Genomic DNA, 23,537 nt, shown 5'->3' with positions numbered 1-23,537 from the left:
ATAGGCCGACACGCGCTGAACACAAACATGCAACACAAACCCCATATTATAGCTGGGAGGTACAGCGTAGTCGATATGAAGGTACACCGTCATGGATCCATGCAAAGCTATGAATACCATTGTCCACAATATACATATAGTAAAAAATATATATGTACAGTATACTGTATCGTTTTAAGTGAATCAAAGAATGTCCTTGCAGTAGTATGAAAAACTAAAAGAAAACAGACCAAATATATAAAACAATTAAAAAAATTATAAAAAGAGTCACATCACACTGTAAATTATACAGGAAAACTATGCCATTGAATATCGTTATACCCTCAAAACCAGCAAAACATTTGATTGCGATATGATATTTCACCCAGCCCTACCCCATATCCTAACCCCCCCTACAGGTGACCTAAATAGGAAGGTTGGATAACATACTCATTTCCCAACCACTATACCCATTTACCACAACCTGTCCATCATAAATGCTTCCCACACTCCACAGGGAGACTACAGTATGTTAATTCTACCAGAAATGAGCATGCTAGCATTCCAGCGCTAGCCGTGCCTAGCCTTGTTATGCATGTGAAAATCCGGTGGGTGTTTAATAAACTTGTTTTCTCCCCACTGGGAGATCTCTAAAGAGGAAAGATGGTGAACGCAAATCACTCATTCCAACCTTTATTTATACTCGAAAAAAAAGCAGTCGAGGTTTCCGTTGAGATTACGGGGCATATTAAAAACAGATAAAAACACAAAATGGAAAACTAAGCTCAGACAATTAGATGTTGAATCTGACTAAACGCACAGATGGGAAAGAAACAAAGAAGATTAAAAATGGTCTCAAGCTGAAGCTTTTAGTTATGATCCAACATGTGTGTTGCAGAAGAAAATAATCAACATAGGAACGTATAAAATGATATCAAATCACAAGTCGTCTCAAGTCGTTTATTTCACTTTATTTTATTTCTTTGTTTGAATCAATTAAATAGGAGTGATTGATATATCTATATATCTCTATCTATCTATCTATCTATCTATCTATCTATCTATCTATCTATCTACATACTCTATCTATCTATCTATCTATATATCTGTCTAGTATACCAAATTCCACCAGCCTGGCTGGGTGGTCATTAAAGAAATTGATTGGTCTCTCTATATATATATATATATATATATATATATATATATATATATATATATATATATATATATATATCTACATAATGTATCTATCTATCTATCTATCTATCTATCTATCTATCTCTCTATCTATCTATCTATCTATCTATCTCTCTACATACTGTATCCATCTATCTATCTCTCTCTCTACATACTGTATCCATCTATCTATTATATTCTGTATCTATCCATCTATGTGATAATATAAGAGTGATGCACTGCTCTGTTATGCCACCTAGACGCATTACATCAACACTGATTATTGTATTGTAAATGCTATTTTATTTGATTGAACTATTTTATCGCAATGCAGTACTGCATCATTTGACTGTCTATTCTATTTTACTAACAATTTTATTGCACTTTTTTACTCTGTCTATTCTATTTTATTATTTGTATTACTGCCTATTTTAAAACTGACCCCGAACCGTAAACAGAGAGGACTATGGGATGTTAGATCATAATGTGAAAAATTGTGATTTGCCTTACCTTGATGCTATCTTTTTATGCTCGTTTTATATGTCTGTAACCAATAATGTCTTATGTATGCAAGAGCACCATGTAATAGTCAAGACCCCCTGCCTGACACACACACACACACATCACACAAATAGGCACAGACAAAGACAAAATCACGCAAACACAAATGCAGACACAAATGCAAAAACACACACAAATATCCCCCCCCCCCCCACACACACACACACACACACACACACACACACACACACAAATAGGCTATTGGCAGAAGGGGAGTGTATCTTTCTGTGCGTGTGTGTGCGTGCGTTTGTGTGTGTGTGGGTGTGTGTGTGTGTGTTTCCAGACTAGTATAGAAGTGATTGCCAGCATGTGTATGTGTTGGTTTTACTATACATGTGAGGGTTAGGGTAGGAATTAGAGTTAGGTCAGGGTCATATATTGATGATGGTTAAGATCATATAGTGAGTATAGCTAAGGTCAGGGTCATATAGTGAGTATGGTTAAGGTCATATAGTGGGTATGGTTAAGGTCAGGGTCATATAGTGAGTATGGTTAAGGTCATATAGTGAGTATGGTTAAGGTCATATAGTGAGTATGGTTAAGGTCATATAGTGAGTATGGTTAAGGTCATATAGCGAGTATGGTTAAGGTCATATAGTGAGTATGGTTAAGGTCATATAGTGAGTATGGTTAAGGTCATATAGTGAGTATGGTTAAGGTCATATAGCGAGTATGGTTAAGGTCATATACTGTACGTATGGTTAAGGTGATATAGTGAGTATGGTTAATGTCAGGGTAAGGTCCACACCCCCAGCATGACGGCTGCCTCACTGAGCTGATGGCACGTGTGATGTTGTCCACAGGTACAGTGTCATCAACGGGGCGTTCTGCCCAGTGACTCGGAAATAGGATCCGAGCGTCTCTAGGATGATGCACTGCTGCTGCTGAGACAGTCTGCTCACAGGCTGTGAGGCTGCTCTAACCTGTTAACATGGTCACTGTGTAGCTGCTCTAACCTGTTAACATGGTCACTGCTCTAACCTGTTAACATGGTCACTGTGTTGCTGCTCTAACCTGTTAACATGGTCACTGTGTAGCTGCTCTAACCTGTTACCATGGTCACTGTGTAGCTGCTCTAACCTGTTAACATATTTGATTTGATTTGATTTTATTAGGGATCCCCATTAGCTGGTGCGATAGCAACCAGCTAGTCTTCCTGGGGTCCACACACAAAAAAAACACACAAAAACAATCACTATTGCAAAAAACAAAATTATTAAAAGTCAGTACACACAATGCATAATGAACCTACTGTAACAATTAATATAGCTAAAATTACATTAGTGTAAAACAAAAACAAAAAATTACTTTACAGTGTTAAAAACAATTTAAAAACAATTTAAGATTCTTTTTAAAAGTGAATCTACTGTAAATGCAGCAGAGGTTCCGAGGCAGGCCATTCCACAGAGTTAATGCTCTAAAAATAAAATATCTCCCCAGAGCGCTGGTTCTAGGACCTGGCAATTCAAGCTGCCCACTACTGGAACCTCTAGTGTAATGCTTGTGCACAGTATTACTAAAAACAATCTGATTATGTATAAAAACAGGAGTCTTACTGCTCATGACCAACTTGAACAGCACAAGTATATTAAAAGACAATCTATTTTCAACGTTAAGCCAAGAGAGGCGGGCATGCATACGGCTCACATTAGACCTTAGTGAGCAGCCCAGTACCAACCGTGGTCACTGTTCTAACCTGTTAACATGGTCACTGTGTAGCTGTTCTAACCTGTTAACATGGTCACTGTGTAGCTGCTCTAACCTGTTAACATGGTCACTGTGTAGCTGCTCTAACCTGTTAACATGGTCACTGTGTAGCTGCTCTAACCTGTTAACATGGTCACTGTGTAGCTGCTCTAACCTGTTAACATGGTCACTGTGTAGCTGCTCTAACCTGTTAACATGGTCACTGTGTAGCTGCTCTAACCTGTTAACATGGTCACTGTGTGGCTCCTCTAACCTGTTACCATGGTCACTGTGTAGCTGCTCTAACCTGTTAACATGGTCACTGTGTGGCTGCTCTAACCTGTTAACATGGTCACTGTGTAGCTCCTCTAACCTGTTAACATGGTCACTGTGTAGCTGCTCTAACCTGTTAACATGGTCACTGCTCTAACCTGTTAACATGGTCACTGTGTAGCTGCTCTAACCTGTTAACATGGTCACTGTGTAGCTGCTCTAACCTGTTAACATGGTCACTGTACTTAATGTTTAATGCTGCAGAATTATCTCTCTCTCTCTCTCTCTCTCGCTCTCTCTCTCTCTCAGAGTACAGTATGCATACTGTTTGTCTACTTACCTGTGTGTGTGTGTGTGTGTGTGTGTGTGTGTGTGTGTGTGTGTGTGTGTGTGTGTGTGTCCTACCTAACAGGTTGCTGTGGTTATGAATAATACATCTAGCACACAAGGCCCCATTGATAAATTACAACATTAGCACAAGGTCTGTATTGTAGGCACACACACACACACACACAATGTGACACCCACACACGCACACACACACACACACACACACAATGTGACACCCACACACACACCACAAGGTTAGGTGACACCCACACACACACACCACAAGGTGACACACACACACACACACACACACACACAACAAGGTGACACACACACACACCACAAGGTCACACACACACACCACAAGGTCACACACACACACACACACACACACACACACACACACACACACACACACACACACCACAAGGTGACACGCACACACACCACAAGGTGACACACACAGACTCTCTCCGACTCTCTCTCACACACACATACTGTAAACACCACAAGATGACACAAACACAGACATGTAGACACTGTGTGATCCAGCGAGCCATGTGTAACATGTCACATCACTAACATGTGATCCAGCGAGCCATGTGTAACATGTCGCATCACTAACATGTGATCCAGCGAGCCATGTGTAACATGTCACATCACTAACATGTGATCCAGCGAGCCATGTGTAACATGTCGCATCATTAACATGTGATCCAGCGAGCCATGTGTAACATGTAACACCACTAACATGTGATCCAGCGAGCCATGTGTAACATGTCACATCATTAACATGTGATCCAGCGAGCCATGTGTAACATGTCACATCACTAACATGTGATCCAGCGAGCCATGTGTAACATGTCACATCACTAACATGTGATCCAGCGAGCCATGTGTAACATGTCACATCACTAACATGTGATCCAGCGAGCCATGTGTAACATGTCACATCACTAACATGTGATCCAGCGAGCCATGTGTAACATGTCACATCACTAACATGTGATCCAGCGAGCCATGTGTAACATGTCACATCACTAACATGTGATCCAGCGAGCCATGTGTAACATGTCACATCACTAACATGTGATCCAGTGAGCCATGTCTTGTGTAACAATAACATGTCACATCACTAACATGTGATCCAGCGAGCCATGTGTAACATGATTTATTTATTTGATGTTTGTAATTGAAGAGTACATGATAGAAAAAAGATATGCATCTCAGACAAACAACATCAAGGATAAAAAACACAATAAAGTCTGAGGACTTGTTTACATTGTGGTCATTGGTCTCAGACAGACAACTCAAGACAACAAACACGTATACAAGTATACAAATCTAAAGGAACTACCGAAACTGTTCAAACAAACGTATTAACATAAAAAAATATACAATTTGATAAAAAATAAATAAAAAAATTCTAAAAGATAATACAATAAAAGAAACAATCCTCAAAGAACTAAAACATTTTAAGTACTTTAAAACCATAAGAACCGTCTATTTGAAACAAAAATAAACATGGGTCCCTTGAGGTATTTTCATGCATAATGGAGAAATCAATCATCTGTGCCACGTGACTCTAAATTAATGGTGTAGGTCTGTACGGCTGCTGAGAGTAATGGATCAGAACTCTACACTCAAAGTTTAACGCGCAGAATTGTGTCGTCATTAAAAAAAAACACATAAAAAGTTGTTATCGGTGCATCCATAACTCACACAGGATCTCAACTCTCTGCCACAAGCACACACACCCACACACTGAAACACACACCGAAACACACACTCACACACACACAAACTCAAACAAACACACACACACTCACACACACACCCACTCTTTCTCTCTACTAGGTGCCGAGATGTCATTATCAACCAACAAAATGATCTGTACTTGTATTCAGATAGAAGACCAGAAGTGGACGTGGTTTATATTGGAATTAAAAACCAAAAACCAAATATATATGCAACAATTATTGTACAATTCAAGATGGGAACAGATGTAATCAAATTAACAAAGTAACATTAGGTTAAAGGACGTCACGTTAAATCTGGCAAATGTATTTTCTAATATTTATTGGAAATGCAATTGCCTTCAAAGCATCAAATTGATTTAATATTGGCATATAATTAATTATGAATATATATTTCTACCTCCACATACTGTACTTGTCATATGTACTTGTGCTCTCCCTCTCTATTTAGTGCTATTTAGCAACAGCAGGCCTAGCCTCCCCTGCTAAATCAGGTGTTATTTCTATGCAGCCTATCAAGTCAAGTCAAGTCAAGTCAGTCAAGAGATTTATTTGTCACGGCATACAAGTATACAATGAAATGCGGGTGGTCTTGCCCGCAACGATGTGCAAATAACATATAATAGAATCAACATTGTGCAATAAACAAGTAACATTGTGCAATAAACAAGTAACATGTTAGGGCATATCGGTATATGTACATACGTTATTTACAGAGCATGGAGGACATACTAGGTCCTTTGGTAGTGTCTTCCTGTACATGCTAATTTATACAATCTCCGGTTATACTATACTATTTTTAAAGTGACCTTTCCTTAGTGGCCATAAGTGTGGGCGTGTGCAGCATGAGTGTGTGCTTGCTAGACTAATATGTAGGCTGCTCATAAGATTGTGTTGTTCTCTGACAATAAAGCATAATCTAATCTAATGTGTGATGTTCTAAAAAGAAAATCAGCTGTATAGAGCAGAAAATGTTTAAGCATGATAATGTATTTGTTATTTTCTTTATTTGAGTAGTGAAACTATTTCTAATAATATTTGGAAAGGTGTGTGTCTAGAGAACAAAAGCATTGCGTTGCATGTGGTTATTCAGTATCTCCATTACCAGTAACTGCATTGCATTCATATTCGTCATACCAGCACAACCCATGACAACTATTGAACGTATCAATTATATCTATAAATCATATTCCTGGAATTGCCGTCAGTGCTGGAGAGGCGGGGAGCGTGCTGTGTGTCTCGGATTGCTTCTGAAATAGGTCTCCAAAAGGTGTGTTTGGTGATAATAATCAATTTGACATGCATAACTTGTGATGATGATTTTAGACAAGCTTTCTCTGGGCCTTCGGAAATGTAGACCTCGCTCATCACAGAGCAGCCGAGATATGAGAGAAAACTCCAAATAGCCTTTTTTCTCTCTTTTTCTCTCTTTTGATGCACAACTTTCCAAATATAATATTTCCGTGGGTCCAAACAAATAGACATGGCTGTCCTACAGGTAGTTTTAGACTGTAGTCCTACAAGTTGTTTTTGACGGCAGTCCTACAAGTCGTTTTTGACGGTAGTCCTACAAGTCGTTTTTGACGGCAGTCCTACAAGTCGTTTTTGACGGCAGTCCTACAAGTCGTTTTTGACGGCAGTCCTACAAGTCGTTTTTGACGGCAGTCTTACAAGTCGTTTTTGACAGCAGTCCTAGTGTTTGATGGCAGTCCTACAAGTAGTTTTTGATGGCAGTCCACAGGTAGTTTTTGATGGCAGTCCTATAGGTAGTTTTTGATGGCAGTCCACAGGTAGTTTTTGATGGCAGTCCACAGGTAGTTTTTGATGGCAGTCCAGAGGTAGTTTTTTACGGCAGCCCTACAGGTAGTTTTTGACGGCAGTCCTACAGGTAGTGTTTGATGGCAGCCCTACAGGTAGTTTTGACGGCAGTCCACAGGTAGTTCTGACGGCAGTCCACAGGTAGTTTTGACGGCAGTCCTACAGGTAGTTTTTGATGGCAGTCCTACAGGTAGTTTTGATGGCAGTCCTACAGGTAGTTTTGATGGCAGTCCTACAGGTAGTTTTAGCGACCTGATGATGGTGCCAAGGCAGAGCACCCTATGCCAATGGAGCTCATGACATATATATATATATTGTGGCAGATCTCACTCCCCCTCTCATGGATATGGAGAAGGCAGGCCCGGACTGGCCATCGGGAGCACCGGGAGTTTTCCCGGTGGCCTGGCCTGCACAGATTTAAAAAAATATATATATAAAAAAAAAAAAAAAATTTTTTTTTTTTTTGCCAGGCCATTGTTTCTAGTTGTGGCGGCGGCGGCGCGGCGCGATAGTTAGATAACCTAGGTGGGTGGGGGAACAACCAGGATTACACTGTCTGCGACAGAGTTGGAGAACTATCTGACTCTCTCCCTCACGCGGACACACACACACACAATGGAGCCGTGCTGCCGCTTGTGATTGGTGGAGGCGGGACCAGGCGATACAACTGATTGACAGCGGAGGCGGCGAATGGAATGGCAGACGGCACTCAGATGCAGAATAGCAGCCAGTCAGTGAGCCAGGTAGTGAGGGACTCGGGAGAGATACAGTAGAGCGAAAGTCAATTAACGTTGATGTCAAGATGGACAGTGGAAGAAAGAGAAAGGGTGGAGGAGAGAGGGATAAAACAAAGAAAAAGAAAGGCCCTTACAGGAGAGAGTGGTTAACTGTATTATAATAGTAAATAGAAAAATATGTTGTGCTCTTGCTTTTTTCTTTTTGAAGGTGGAGAGAGTAGCATTGCTAGTGCCACAACAGTTTTATTTGAGGTTCATAACAGTACATTGTACTAAGCAATTGTTGGCTCATTAGTTTGTGATTCACATGCACTAAAATTCACCAGAATGCAGGAAATTAAGTCTTTGTAACAAAAAAAATCCTGGTGGGGGACCCCCAGACCCCCCGCTTAAAATGTGGCCTGATTGGGGCTATATTTCGCGCTATATCTCCCGGTATGAATTATTTCCCCAGTCCGGCCCTGTGTGAAGGATGGGAGATACTTTTGCCACGGAAGGAGTAGAGTCAATTAGGTAGCTGATTAGTACTGATAGAACACACCTGCGCATCATTAGTCCACCCACATCTCACGTGCACACGCCCAGACACACACACAACAAAGCCACTAGGTTAGTTAGGAGTAAGTTAAGCGGAGGTGAGGTTGGAGTTGTTGTGTATTGAGAGAGAGCGATTGTAGTATTTGGAGTTGTGAAGGTGTGAGGCAGTGAGAGGAGAGGTGAAGGCGAGTAGGTGTTCTTTGTGTACTGGACCCTGGACTGGCTGAGAAACCCCCTTGTGTACTGACCCTGGACTGGGCGACTACCCTGAGTATTAAACAATCCCTTTTTCTGTCTGCGAGCCTGTTTTGTGTTTTTGACCATCGGACTGTTTATGACCATTCTCTTGCCTATAAAAACTGGATTTTGCCTTAATTCAATAAATATTCTTATTGATTGATATTGCTCTTGTGTGGACCTTTGAATTTGTTTGTATTTGAACCGTGGCGAGTCTGGTCCCCACCAGGCTCGTCACAATAATACACACACACACATATATAGACACATGCATATATATTCATATATATATATACTCCCCTACACAGTGACACAGTGCTATGTGTGTGACTGAGCTTAAATGATCCAAGCGTTGATTCATATACCCCATATATCTCAATGGACAGTGACTAACTGGAATTACTTACTTTACAGGAGAGAGCGGTGGAGAGAGAGGGAGAGAGGAGTGACAGAAAGAATGAGTGAGCGAGGGATGGATAGAGCTATATAAAAACAGTAATAGATGGTGGATGAGTGGGAGGTGAAGATGGATGGCAAAGGAGAGACAGAGAGAGACAGAAAGATAGAGGTAGAGAGACAGAAAGAAAGAGAGAGAGAGAAAGAGAGAGAGAGAGAGGTAGAGAGATAGACAGAAAGAGAGAGAGGTAGGTAGGGAGACAGAAAGAAAGAGAGGTAGAGAGAATGACAGAAAGAGAGCAAGAGGTAAAGAGAAACAGAAAGAGAGAGGTAGAGAGATATACAGAAAGAGAGAGGTAGAGACAAATAAATAAAGGACTGTCTGACAGACAGAATAGAAATAGTAGAAACAGAGTAGAAGAGTATTAGATGGGATGAGAGGTAAGATGTGTGGAAGGGGGGTTAAGAGGTTAAGAGTCTCTCCCTCTCTTTCTCCCTCCCCCCTCCCTCCATCCTCCTCCCAGTTCCAATCCCTCTCTCTCTCTCTCTCTCTCTCTCTCCCTCGCTCCCTCCATCTCTCTGTGGTCGATATAACAATCAAGCTGGTGCTGGAGGAGCCTATAATAACATGATTCATTGGTTCGAGCTCCTCAGATGTGATCGAATTGGACGCAGGCTGCCGGTTGCGCGATCAAACAAGTTCTCTCCCTCTCCATCTCTCTTTCCTCTTTCACTCTCTCTCTCTCTCCCTCTATCTCCCTCCCTAAGCTCTGAGCCAATGGGGGGAAATGAAGGGCTTTGATTAAACTAACAAAATTATTTGATTCAATTTGATGCGATCACTTGTCTCCCCGGAGGAGCGGTTTATGTGGCGTGATTATGAGATGAGATTATCCAATGAGATTATCAAATGAGATTATCAGATCAGTGTGTGTGCTGTACCCAACACAAAAAATATATATATATATATATATTTTAAAGGGAAGATATTATGTATATTTTATACGACTTCCTTGAATCAGTGGACCACGTTTGTTGCTTCTCTTTGCTAAGAAACTAGTCTAAACCTAATTGTAAGGATGTCTTCTTGTGTGGAACCTGGTGGGTAGGTGTAGCACACCGTGAGTTTTAAATGAATCATCTCCTTCCCTGCCCGGCCACCTCACAGCCAGGAGGAACACACTGCTACATGTATGAACTGGACAATATATTTGGTAAGCAGTGTTCCTGGCTCCAAAAAGCACAGCGTATTGATTAACCTAAGTTCAAGTTCAAGTTTCTTTAATAGTTGTCATACAGAAGTACAGAATACTTTTATACAAAATGCTTCTTACTGTTACGCTCCAGAGACTGTGCAAGACAAGATAAGTATGAAATAAAATAACATAGTATAGCATGTAAATTAGAAGTAAAAAATGAGGTCAGTGTTCAGTATAGACATATGTACAATGTTCGATGCAGAATAGACGTAACTGAGTTACCATATAATATACAATATACTATGCAGTGTACTAATATACAATACTATATAGTGCAAGGCAGAAATGGGATGAGGTGCAATTTAGGTATAATTTACAGTAGGCGTACGAGTTGTAGTGCAAATCCTTTATCAATAAATATAAAGTGTGTTTGTGTGATCTAAAGTGTGTTGTTTGTTTGTTTAAGTGAGTGTGTGCGTGTGGGTGTGCGTGTGGGTGTGTGTGCTGTGTGCATTTGATGGTTGTTGCATAGTGTTTATTGTTCGTTTAGCAGCCTGATGGCCTGGGGATAGAAGCTTCTTCTGAGTATTTCTGTGCTCGCCTTAAGACTCCGGTCTAAGGTCTCCTTCTCTCTCTCTCTCCCCCCCTCTCTCTCTCTCCCCACCTCTCTCTCTCTCCCCTGTCTCTCTATCTCCCCCCCTATCTCTCTCTCCATCGCCCTCTCGCTCACACAGTATTATCATCTCATCAGTTTTCAAGTCTTTGCCATCAGAACCTTAAATAAAATGGGTTGTTAACTCTTATAAATACGTGGGTGATTTGATTGATGACTCCCACATGTCACATGTGATTGCATTTATTGTATTTTTTTATTATATTTTATCATGTATTTATTATTATGTTTGTATGCTCAACGTCATAGGACATTTATTTTCCAGTTAAAATTAAAAAAAAAAATGTAAAGAACAATGAATGTACAGAACCTGAGGCTCAGCACTCTGACTCTCTGGGTAGGATGACCTGATCTGTCTCGTACACTGATACACCGCTATATATTATATATATATATATATTCTCAGGACTTCTTTATGCCGTCTGTCCTAAATGCTCGTACGGAAATTGGGGGGAAAAGGGCATTTATGTATTCTGCCCCCTCTGCCTGGAATATGTTGCAGAATGTCGGGTTACAAGACCAAACAACCAACGAGTGTCAGTTTCGGACAAGTGACCACGTCCGGTTTCTGTAATCATAACGACCTACCTGTTAAGCCTTAAGGTCCCCCTTGGACCCTTTTGTTCTTTATCATAAATCGATCAATAGAGACCGTATTAGATCCCAGATTATCATATCATGGGGTATCATTGGAAAGCCACACTCATTGGCTACAACCCTGTGCAAAGATTTTCGAGATCGCCAAATGATTGACGGAGCTAGAGCCCCGGGAGTCGGGGTGGTAATGTGTACTTTTGCGTACTTTGGGGCACGCCTCACATATCGGCATGTAACTCGAGAACCGCTGAACGGATTTTGTCACCTGAAAGGGCAATCGACAGGCAACAAATAGGGCTTTAATTCTATCTTGTATTAAAAGAAATGCACACCCGAGCCACTAGAGGTCGGCAAAGAATCGTCCACATGTGGGCCCTTGGATGTTAAGAGGTTAATGTTTTTAAATATTTTTTTTTGTAGCCAAGAGTAAAGACCATAACCCTATCAAAAACAGTAGTCAAAGTGTATATTTTCATTTTTACCGATGTTTTATACGATTTATCGGAAATACGAATTTATCGGAAAATGCTAATTATCGTAAAAACCGCAAGGAAATGACTAAATCCGGATTCAACCCTGCCATTGGAAAGAGGAGCATTTTCCCTATCCATAGATGTATGATTTGGCCATAATAAGGTCAAATATGAATTTATAATTAAAATCGATTATCATTAATTACTGTATCTACAAATCCTTCTGTTTAATCATCTTCCCGCGGTTCATTTGCTTAGATTTTTTGTACACATGATCTCAATAAGGTGGTGAATGAGCTCAGTGAGCATTCTCTCGTGCCCCGCAGATTTAACATGATCAAAGATGCAAAAATCATAAATCATAATTTATATTCTCCTTTTTTTCATTACAATTTACTCAGCCTAGTAACAGACACAATATTTCTGACACTGGAAATACATACCCCCAGGTCCCTAGATGTTCCTAGATACCAAGAATATGTAAATTGACCTTGCAGAAGTGGAGCAATCTTCCATTTACTTAGGCATGTACCTTTAGGTGAAATACGGCTTACAGCTTAACAGGTTAACCCATAGTCTAACCCATATACCCAACACTGTATGATAGCCATGTACAATACCACTGTATATACTGTGTATATATATCATCATCATTAGGTGGCTTCTTCGTGCCGAAGGTTGCCTATCACTCTCCAACCCATTCTGTCCCCACTTCTTCTCTCCAACTCCGTGACTCTGCCTCTCACTCCGCTCCAATCACAGACGTCGTCTACCCAGCCTCTTCTTGGTCTTCCACTTCCTCTCTTTCCATCCACCTTCCCCATCACCACATTCTTGAACATCTCCCCGCTGGATCCCCTCAGAACATGCCCGCAAAACTCCATCTTTCTCTTTTTCAACCTCTCCAGCAGCTGTCCTCCTTGCATATCCGCTCTTCTCAGTACCTCCTCATTCTTGATCTTATCCTTCCATGTTATCTTCAGCATCTTCCTCAGCGTCCACATTTCAAAAGAGTCTATCATCCTCTTTGCCTCTTCATTCAGCGTCCATGCTTCTGCTCCGTATGAAAAGACTGACATAACATACGTTTCCAAAATCCTGGTCTTCGTTTTCCAACTTATGTTTCTTCTCAATAATTCTTTATGGTTCCAGAATGCGCCCTTTGCAATTCCGGTTCTTCTCTTAATGTCCATGTTAGCTCTTCCACCTTCACTGATCCAGCTTCCAAGGTGCATGTACTCCTTCACTTGTTCAAGTTTTTCTCCATCCACCTGTATTTTACAAACAGTTCCTGGTGTTTTTTCAATGATCATTACTTTAGTTTTCTTTGTGTTTAGCAACATTCCATAGTTTTTGCATTCGACATTCAGCTTATTCATCATGTCCTGTAGATCTTCTTGACAGTTACAGACTATAGCGGTGTCATCCGCGTATCTTATATTGGTGATGTTCTCTTCGCCAAGTTTTACTCCTTTCCCTCCTCTCAGACCTTTTTTCATCAATGATTCACTGTACATATTAAAGAGTACAAGGGACAAGATGCATCCTGGTCTTACACCCTTCTCCACCAGGAAGTCTCTTGATTTCTCCTTTCCTATTCTAACATTAGCCCTCTGCCTCCAGTATAAGTTGGCAATTATTCTTCGGTCAGAAACTGGTATTTTGAATTCTTCCATTGTTCTCATCAATGTTGTATGTTCAACTCTGTCGAAGGCCTTTGTGAAATCGATGAAGCAAATATACAGCTTCTTCTGTTGGTCTATCGATTTTTCACCAATGATTCTGAGTTGGCAGATTGCATCTCTTGTTCCTTTTCGAAAACCCATTTGGCTATCCGAGAGCTGATGTTCAATTATGGGTTCTATTCTGTTCTTGATGATTTTCAGGAGTACTTTTGATGCATGAGATATCAAACTGATAGTCCTGTAATTGTTGCATTCTGTGGCTCTTCCGGTCTTTGGGATCGGAATGAACATTGATTTTAGGAAATCATTTGGAATATTTCCTGAGTTATAGATGTTGTTTACCAGTTTCACAAGGAGCTCGATGCATCTGTCACACACACACACATATATATATATATATATATATATATATATATATATATATATATGTATATATATATATATATATATATATATATATTAATACATCTGCATATATTCCTGTTTACATAGTTGCATACCTGTACATACTCACTCTGTAGACTGTATATACTATATCTATGTATATATCCCATGTCTACTCTTATTAGTTACACCGCTGACCAGTATGGCTTACTACCATAGTATATTATACTTGTATCACTGTAAATAATAATACTGTAGTGTATATACATCAGATTAACATACTCAGCACCTTTGTTATATATATTCCATTTAACCACTCGTTACACTGTATATTACTGTATATTACACAGCTGTCCTGTATATTACTGTATATGCACTGTATATTACACACCTGCACTTCACTGTTACCTTGCACTCTAATAATAGTAATATATTCGATTTGTAGGCGCTACAGTGTAGAAGAACAAAAAAAGAGTAAAAGAACATAAAATACGAAGGGCTAAAACTAGTAAAAGAGTAAAAGAACATAAAATCAACAAATGGCTCTATTAAAAAGATGTGTTTTGAGGGCCTTTTTTTAAAAGCATCCACGGTCTGTGGTGCTCTCAGACGGTCAGGGAGAGCGTTCCACAGACTGGGAGCGGAGGAGCAGAAAGCCTGATCTATCTGATTAGACTTATTTTCGTTGTACTATACTTGTGATGACAATACATTTGAATCTAATCTAATCTAATCCAATTCCACTCTGCTCATACAAGCCAACTCTCTCCTGCAGGCGACCATTCCCTCAACGATGAAATGGTCTTGATGTAAAAAGCCAGGCTGATGTTCACACATTAAATGACGTCCCTTGCCGCAGGAGCAACCTCTGGTGAGAGGGTGGAATAAGTGGTATTATATAACCTGCTCTTGTATTGCCAGGGCATGTTTGACTTTAGTGTTTAGTACAGGGAAGAGAGGGAAAATAATTGTCAATGTTGACAACCTTTTATCCCGATTTTATCTTTCCTTTTATCCCTATTTAGCCACTCTAGTGATGTGTGTTATTATCATTACACCTCTAGTGATGTGTGTTATTATCATTACACCTCTAGTGATGTGTGCTTGTTTTCACTCCTGGGCCACACTCTTGTCAACAGAGGGGATTTGGGTACAAAAGGGCCTTTCTGAAAACGTGTATCTAATCTGTATCTTGTATCTGAGAATCTCCTCTCACGGAGACGCCGTGGGTAAACATGTCACAACTCAAAATTAAAACGGTACACCCGTCTGCCCCTCTTTTCACACACGGGAGAGATGTCTTTAATGGAGATAAGATGGATTACACACGAGGGTCTTCTAAATAAATTACAAACACCAGCTCTTTCCAGGAAACGGACCGGGTCAGACGAGCCGAGGTGGAAAGGCGACGGTTCCTTTATTGATTTCACCGGTTAAAACTCAAATCACACCAAAACCGCTTTTTAAGCCGTGTGGGAACGTGAAACATTCATCATGCCAGAGGCTCTTTGAGCCGTCACTAGGGGCAGAGTGGCTGATTACAGAGTGAATTCATTATTTAATTAACCTCTTAAGCCCGACGTCATAAATAGATAAATACAGTCCGTATTAAGTGATGTTGCGTTTCTTTTTCAAATGTAGCCAAGACTAAAGACCCTAACCCTATCAAAACAGCAGCCAAAGTGTATATTTTCAGCACTACGTTTGTTTACCAATGATTTTAAGTAGGGATGCTCGATATTGGCTTTTTTACCGATACCGATATACCGATATTGTCCAACTCTTAATTTCCGATACCGATATCAACCGATACTGATATATGCAGGGTCCCCCCCCCCCGTCCCCCCCCCCAAAGAACTGAATAATTTCAGGTAATTAACATTACATATATCTTGTCATGGAATTAACACAACATTATGCATACTTTTGACAATAAATAAAATCATAATTTGTTCTTACTTGCTTGCCTGGGTAAATAAAGGTGAAATAAATGTAATTGAAATTGAATAAATGTATTGAAAACCGATACCGATAATTTCCGATATCACATTTTAATGCCAATATCGGCCGATAATATCGGTAGGCCGATAATATCGGACATCCCTAATTTTAAGTGTTATTAGCGAAATATGAGTATAAAAATCTCCACGCATTGCACCGGAAAACTGACATTTTAGACGCACTCATGAAATCGCTGAAATCCTGAGAAAGAGGAGACCCAAGGCTTTCGATGGACGTAGAAATGTCATAAAACTACACTACCCAGCTCACACAAGCCGTCAGCAACGGAAGTCCAACAATTTCACGTAATTTTTCTGATGTGATTTTTGTCTTTATATCCCACAACTCGTCGTTGTGTAGTTCTACAAACCTCAACATCATTGCCATAAAATACAACGTATATTGTTTCTTTACCTTCCTGTGAAAAAAATGTGTTGCAATCGGGTAAAAAATGGCGGAGCTATCATTATACAAAAGTAACTGTACTTGCAGTAGATTTCATTCACGGTATTTGCTGCCCTGTAACGGGGGCCTGTTGGTACTAAATCCAGATTTAATTCTGCCACTAGAAAGAGGAGATTTGGCCTGATCCATAGATGTATGACTTGGCCATAATAAGCTAATTTATAGGCCTGATATTCTATATTCTTATTTCAAATTGCATGTGTCCGGATGGGAAAATTCAGTACTGTATCTACAAAAACCCCTGTAAATCCTCTGCCCTTTATTAATTTGCTTAGATTTTTAGTACACTTGATCTCAAGAAGGTGCTGTATTGTTCACGTCTGGTCAATGTTAGCATGGTGTTATTCACCGTCAAATATGAAAAAAAATTATAATAATAAGAATTTATATTCTCCTTTGGTTCAGTACAATTTACTCAAGCATAGTAACAGACACAATATTTACGACATTGGGAATACATTCCCTGAGGTCCATACAGTAGATGTCCCTAGATACCAAGAACATGCAAATGGACCTTGTAGAAGTAGAGCAATCTTCCATTTACTTGGGTTGGGTATGTACTTTTAAGCAAATATTCAAAAAATATGGCTAGGGCTTAAATGAATGACTGAATGAATGAAATTACTGAATTAATGAAATTACTGAATGAATGAAATTAACTAATTAATTAACAATTAATCAATCATCAATCTCCCATTAATTTACAATTAATATATCATTAATTCATAATTCATTTCTCATTCATTAATGAACCTCTCATGAATTCATTCATTCATGAGAGATTGGGTCTATGAGGTGCTTTGCATTTAAAAGTCAGTTCAGCAGGTAAAGTGTAGGAATCGACCGGCAAGAGAATTTGGTGGCTGATGGACAAGTAAGTTAATTTCCCGCGCTGCCTTCAAGACTCGACAAAAGTTGAGTGGATGTGGTGTATGAGCCTCTGGTTTAGTACAATCAATATGTATGAACATAGAGCCTCTGGTTTAGTACAATCAATATGTATGAACATAGAGCCTCTGGTTTAGTATAATCAATATGTATGAACATAGAGCCTCTGGTTTAGTCCAATCAATATGTATGAACATAGACCCACTGGTGTAGGACAGTCCAATCAATATGTATGAACATAGACCCACTGGTGTAGGACAGTCCAATCAATATGTATGAACATAGACCCACTGGTGTAGGACAGTCCAATCAATATGTATGAACATAGACCCACTGGTGTAGGACAGTCCAATCAATATGTATGAACATAGACCCACTGGTGTAGGACAGTCCAATCAATATGTATGAACATAGACCCACTGGTTTAGGCCAGTCCAATCAATATGTATGAATATAGACCCACTGGTTTAGGGCAGTCCAATCAATATGTATGAACACAGTGAACTCTCCTCCAAAGCCAGAGAACTGAGAACTATGCAAGGGTTTAGAGATTTCAACTAATCGCTGGGTTTGTTTCATTGAAAAGTTACCAGACCACAATTTCCACAAGTGTGTGTGAGAAATAGAGCGAGAGAAGAGCGAGGGAGGGAGGGAGAGAGAGAGAGAGAGAGAGAGAGAGAGAGAGAGAGAGAGAGATATCTGTGTGTGCTTGTGTCTGCAAGTGTGTGACAAAGCAGGAACAACAAATCAATCATCCAATCGACGACATTGACCCGTTAAATAGTGATGTCAGATCACATTAGCTCAGGCGCGTGTCTGATGTACAGAGTCTTTCCCATTTAGGGAGACGTTCGCAGTCACCCGACTGTTGCCAATGGTTTTTAAAATGGGTTTCGGTGGGAGATTTCAACCGCAACCAACATATTAGGATTAGTGTAATGGTGCAAATATGAACACTCGCCAAGTCTGCTGTTAAAGCTGCAGTACATAGTTTTGAGAGGAGTTGGAAAGGAGAACAAATTCTGAAGGTATATTCTCATAACGGAGTATAGAGAAAGACGCATAAGGGAGTATAGAGAGAGGGGCATAAGGGAGTATAGAGAGGATTGATGGAGAAGCGTGTGTGTGTGCGTGTGTGTGTGTGTGTGTGTGTGTAGGTGTGTGTGTGTAGGTGTGTGTGTATGTGTGTGTGTGTGTGTGTGTGTGTGTGTGTGTGTGTGTGTGTGTGTGTGTGTGTGTAGGGTAAATTGCAGGGAGATATTGGTCCAAAATAAATTTACTCTCTCTCCCCCTCTCCCTCTCTGTGTGTGTGAGAGAGTTTTTATAGTTGAATCTTTTGATTTAACGCCGTGATCACCTTTTCCTCGCCCCTCTTTTGTCATTGTCAGCTCTTTGTTGTATGTTTTTACAGTGCGAGTTAAATAAATTGTTTTTCTTTGTGATACAAAAGCCTCTGTTCCTCTTTAATGGAAACCCTGTGTGGGGATTTAACTGAAAGTTTATTTGGATCCCCATTAGCCACAGCAGTGGCTATTCTTCCAGTTACAGACTTTATACACTCAGAAACATTCACATACAGACAAATTAAAACAACAATACATACTCCTAATCAATTCATAATACAATATATAACAATACTCTCTCCATCTACCTCATTCTGCTCGGTCTCTCTCTCTCTCTCTCTCTCTCTCTCTACACCTCAATCTTCTCTCTCTCTCTCTCTCTCTCTCTCTCTCTCTCTCTCTCTACCTCATTCTGCTAGGTATCTCTCTCTCTCTCCTTCTACCTCATTCTGCTAGGTCTCTCTCTCTCTCCATCTACCTCATTCTGCTAGGTCTCTCTCTCTCCATCTACCTCTACCTCATGCTGCTAGGTCTCTCTCTCCATCTACCTCATGCTGCTAGGTCTCTCTCTCTCTCCATCTACCTCATGCTGCTAGGTCTCTCTATCTCCATCTACCTCATTCTGCTAGGTCTCTCTCTCTCCATCTACCTCATTCTGCTAGGTCTCTCTCTCTCACCATCTACCTCATTCTGCTAGGTCTCTCTCTCTCCATCTACCTCATTCTGCTAGGTCTCTCTCTCTCCATCTACCTCATTCTGCTAGGTCTCTCTCTCTCTCCATCTACCTCATTCTGCTAGGTCTCTCTCTCTCCATCTACCTCATTCTGCTAGGTCTCTCTCTCTCTCCATCTACCTCATTCTGCTAGGTCTCTCTCTCACCATCTACCTCATGCTGCTAGGTCTCTCTCTCTCCATCTACCTCATTCTGCTAGGTCTCTCTCTCTCCATCTACCTCATTCTGCTAGGTCTCTCTCTCTCTCTCTCTCTCTCTCCATCTACATCATTCTGCTAGGTCTCTCTCTCTCCATCTACCTCATTCTGCTAGGTCTCTCTCTCTCTCCATCTACCTCATTCTGCTAGGTCTCTCTCTCTCTCTCCATCTACCTCATTCTGCTAGGTCTCTCTCTCTCTCCATCTACCTCATTCTGCTAGGTCTCTCTCTCTCTCTCTCTCTCTCTCCATCTACATCATTCTGCTAGGTCTCTCTCTCTCCATCTACCTCATTCTGCTAGGTCTCTCTCTCTCTCCATCTACCTCATTCTGCTAGGTCTCTCTCTCTCTCTCCATCTACCTCATTCTGCTAGGTCTCTCTCTCTCTCACCATCTACCTCATTCTGCTAGGTCTCTCTCTCTCTCCATCTACCTCATTCTGCTAGGACTCGCTCTCTCTCCATCTACCTCATTCTGCTAGGTCTCTCTCTCTCTCTCTCACCATCTACCTCATTCTGCTAGGTCTCTCTCTCTCTCTCCATCTACCTCATTCTGCTAGGTCTCGCTCTCTCTCCATCTACCTCATTCTGCTAGGTCTCGCTCTCTCTCCATCTACCTCATTCTGCTAGGTCTCTCTCTCAAACTATCCCAGTGGGATTGGATATAATCTGGTGGCAAGTCAGGGCGGCTAGGTGGTGTAGTGGTCTAAGGCACTCGCCACCAGTGTGGAGACGCTAGGATTCGCGTGTTCGAATCCAGCTCTCCACATTGTTTTTCAGTTTGGCTGGTCGTCCGCAGTAATACACATTGGCCGTATTACGGGGAGGGAAAAACTGAAGGGTGGGGATCGAACGTTGTGAACAAGCGACTCCTACAAGTCGGTTGGTGCGCCTGCGCAGTAGAATCAGGAAGTGTCGGGGGCAGCGTGAGCCTCCCACGCGTTACTCCTCGACACTGAGAGGTCGAGCTGCGCAGGTGAAAAGATGCGACTGCTGTTACCTCAAGTACCGGAGGGGACTTGTGCTATGTATGACTTAGTCCTCACTGCAGCCGGCTTGTGGGAGGCAAGAAACAGCGTTCGTGACAGGGGAGGGTTGAATTGGATGATACGAAATTGGGATGGGAGAAAATATAGAAAATGGGAGAAAAAGTGGATCAAAAAAAAAAAATAATCTGGTGGCAAGATACCCTGTATTTGTATCCAATTCCACCTAACACACACACACACACACACGCACACACACACACACACACACACGCGCACACACACACAGATATCCAGTTAATCACTCTATCACAAACACACACACACACACACACACACACACACACACACACAGACATGCATGGATAAACACACACAAGTACGGATACACAAACACACACCCTTGATTCAATTCAGTGCTGACTCACTCACACAAACATACTTTATATCTCTCTCCCTCTCACTCTCCCCCTCCCTCCCCCCCTCACTCACTCTCACATACACTCGCTGATCCAATTCAATAGTGCCACCTGACTCTAATCCCTGTAAAGCAGGGGCTGCCAAACTGAACCCCCCCCCCCCCCCCCCCCCAACACACACACACACATACAGAAATGTGAGATCAATGTATACACAGAAGTTCAGAACCCTCATGAACAAACAGTGAAATACACATGTAACAAGCACACATACTGTACAATGCACACAAACACAGACCAAGTTCAGTCAGAGAACACTGTAGGGTAGGGCATAACTACAGTATGATCACAAGCATATAGTATACTTATAGAAACAACAAACACCTATAAATACACACGGATTAATACATTATGAATATACTATACCTAGACTGTACAGTATGTATGCACACACACACAATAATGTACAAATACTACAGTATGTGCACACACACAGCAGTTAATGTAAAAAAGCACATGGATGTGTGTGAACACACACACACATAACACACACCTGTGCTCTGCCATATGTACACTCATAAGGACAGACTAAAAGGTCCTGTTCGGTTTTGGATGTGAATGCAGCCGGTATGAATTACAATTGTTAACTGAACTTAGTATTCCTTATTCTTAGTGTTGTATGACAGTAAATGGAAATAAACCCAGGGGTGATGTATTAGACTACAACAAAGGGTCCAGTACCAAAGTACACCAGGAGTGATGTATTAAACAAAGGGTTCCATGTTAGTCGGTTCAGATTTTCTTTACACAAACCATTCCATCACTAACACAACCAACATAAGATGCACACATGAACACACAACACACTCACATACTGTACATGTTAAAATGATATTCACCTGAACACACACTCACACACAATGTACACAGCCAAAGCCATATGGACACGTCGCACACAGCGTAATGTGCACAAACGCATCCACACATGAACACACACACAGCGTAATGTGCACACACGCATGCACACGTGAACACACACACAGCGTAATGTGCACAAACACATGCACACTGTGAACACACACACAGCGTAATGGCACAAACACATGCACACGTGAACACACACACAGCGTAATGTGCACACACACATCCACACGTGAACACACACACAGCGTAATGTGCACAAACACATGCACACGTGAACACACACACAGCGTAATGTGCACAAACACATGCACACAGTGAACCACACACAGCGTAATGTTCACAAACACATGCACACGTGAACACACACACAGCGTAATGTGCACAAACACATGCACACGTGAACACACACACAGCGTAATGTGCACAAACACATGCACCACCACACACACACAGCGTAATGTGCACAAACACATGCACACGTGAACACACACAGCGTAATGTGCACAAACACATGCACACCGTGAACACACACACACACAGCGTAATGTGCACAAACACATGCACACAGACACACACACAGCGTAATGTGCACAAACACATGCACACGTGAACACACACAGCGTAATGTGCACAAACACATGCACACGTGAACACACACACACACAGCGTAATGTGCACACAAACAACATGCACACGTGAACACACACACACACACAGCGTAATGTGCACAAACACATGCACACGTGAACACGGACACAACCATCCCAAATTATGCAAGCCACACGTTCCTATTCATCCTGGTGAGATAGCAAGCAGCTTGATCAGAATCCTTCCATCCTTTTATCTATTCATTTATTAATCTCTTCATTCCTCCTCTCCAGGCTTAGAGTCATCTCTCTCTCTCTAATTTGGACTCCTGACATTGTCATCCTTCCCTCCTCCACCTTTTCTCTCTCTTCCTTCCTGAATTTCTTCTCCAGACTTTTCTTCTCTCTCTCTCTCTCTCTCTCTCTCTCTCTCTCTCCTCTCTCTCTCGTCTCTCTCTCTCTCTCTCCTCTCTCTCTCTCTCTCTCTCTCTCTCTCT

At 41.2% G+C, this 23,537-nt stretch overlaps 1 protein-coding gene across 1 annotated transcript in view; it reads right to left on the bottom strand.

Annotated features, from left to right (window-relative positions):
- The window catches only part of LOC311244262 (pyruvate carboxylase, mitochondrial-like), a gene marked incomplete at both ends in the record, with an annotated part of 270,486 nt that overhangs the window by 88,498 nt on the left and 158,451 nt on the right, over positions 1–23,537 (bottom strand).

This window comes from Notolepis coatsorum (genome assembly GCF_963971535.1).
Source record: "Notolepis coatsorum genome assembly, chromosome: 1".
NCBI classification, from domain to species: Eukaryota; Metazoa; Chordata; class Actinopteri; order Aulopiformes; family Paralepididae; genus Notolepis; species Notolepis coatsorum.
The sequence above is the reverse complement of the archived record's forward strand: the minus strand, read 5'-3'. Positions and strand labels throughout refer to the sequence as shown.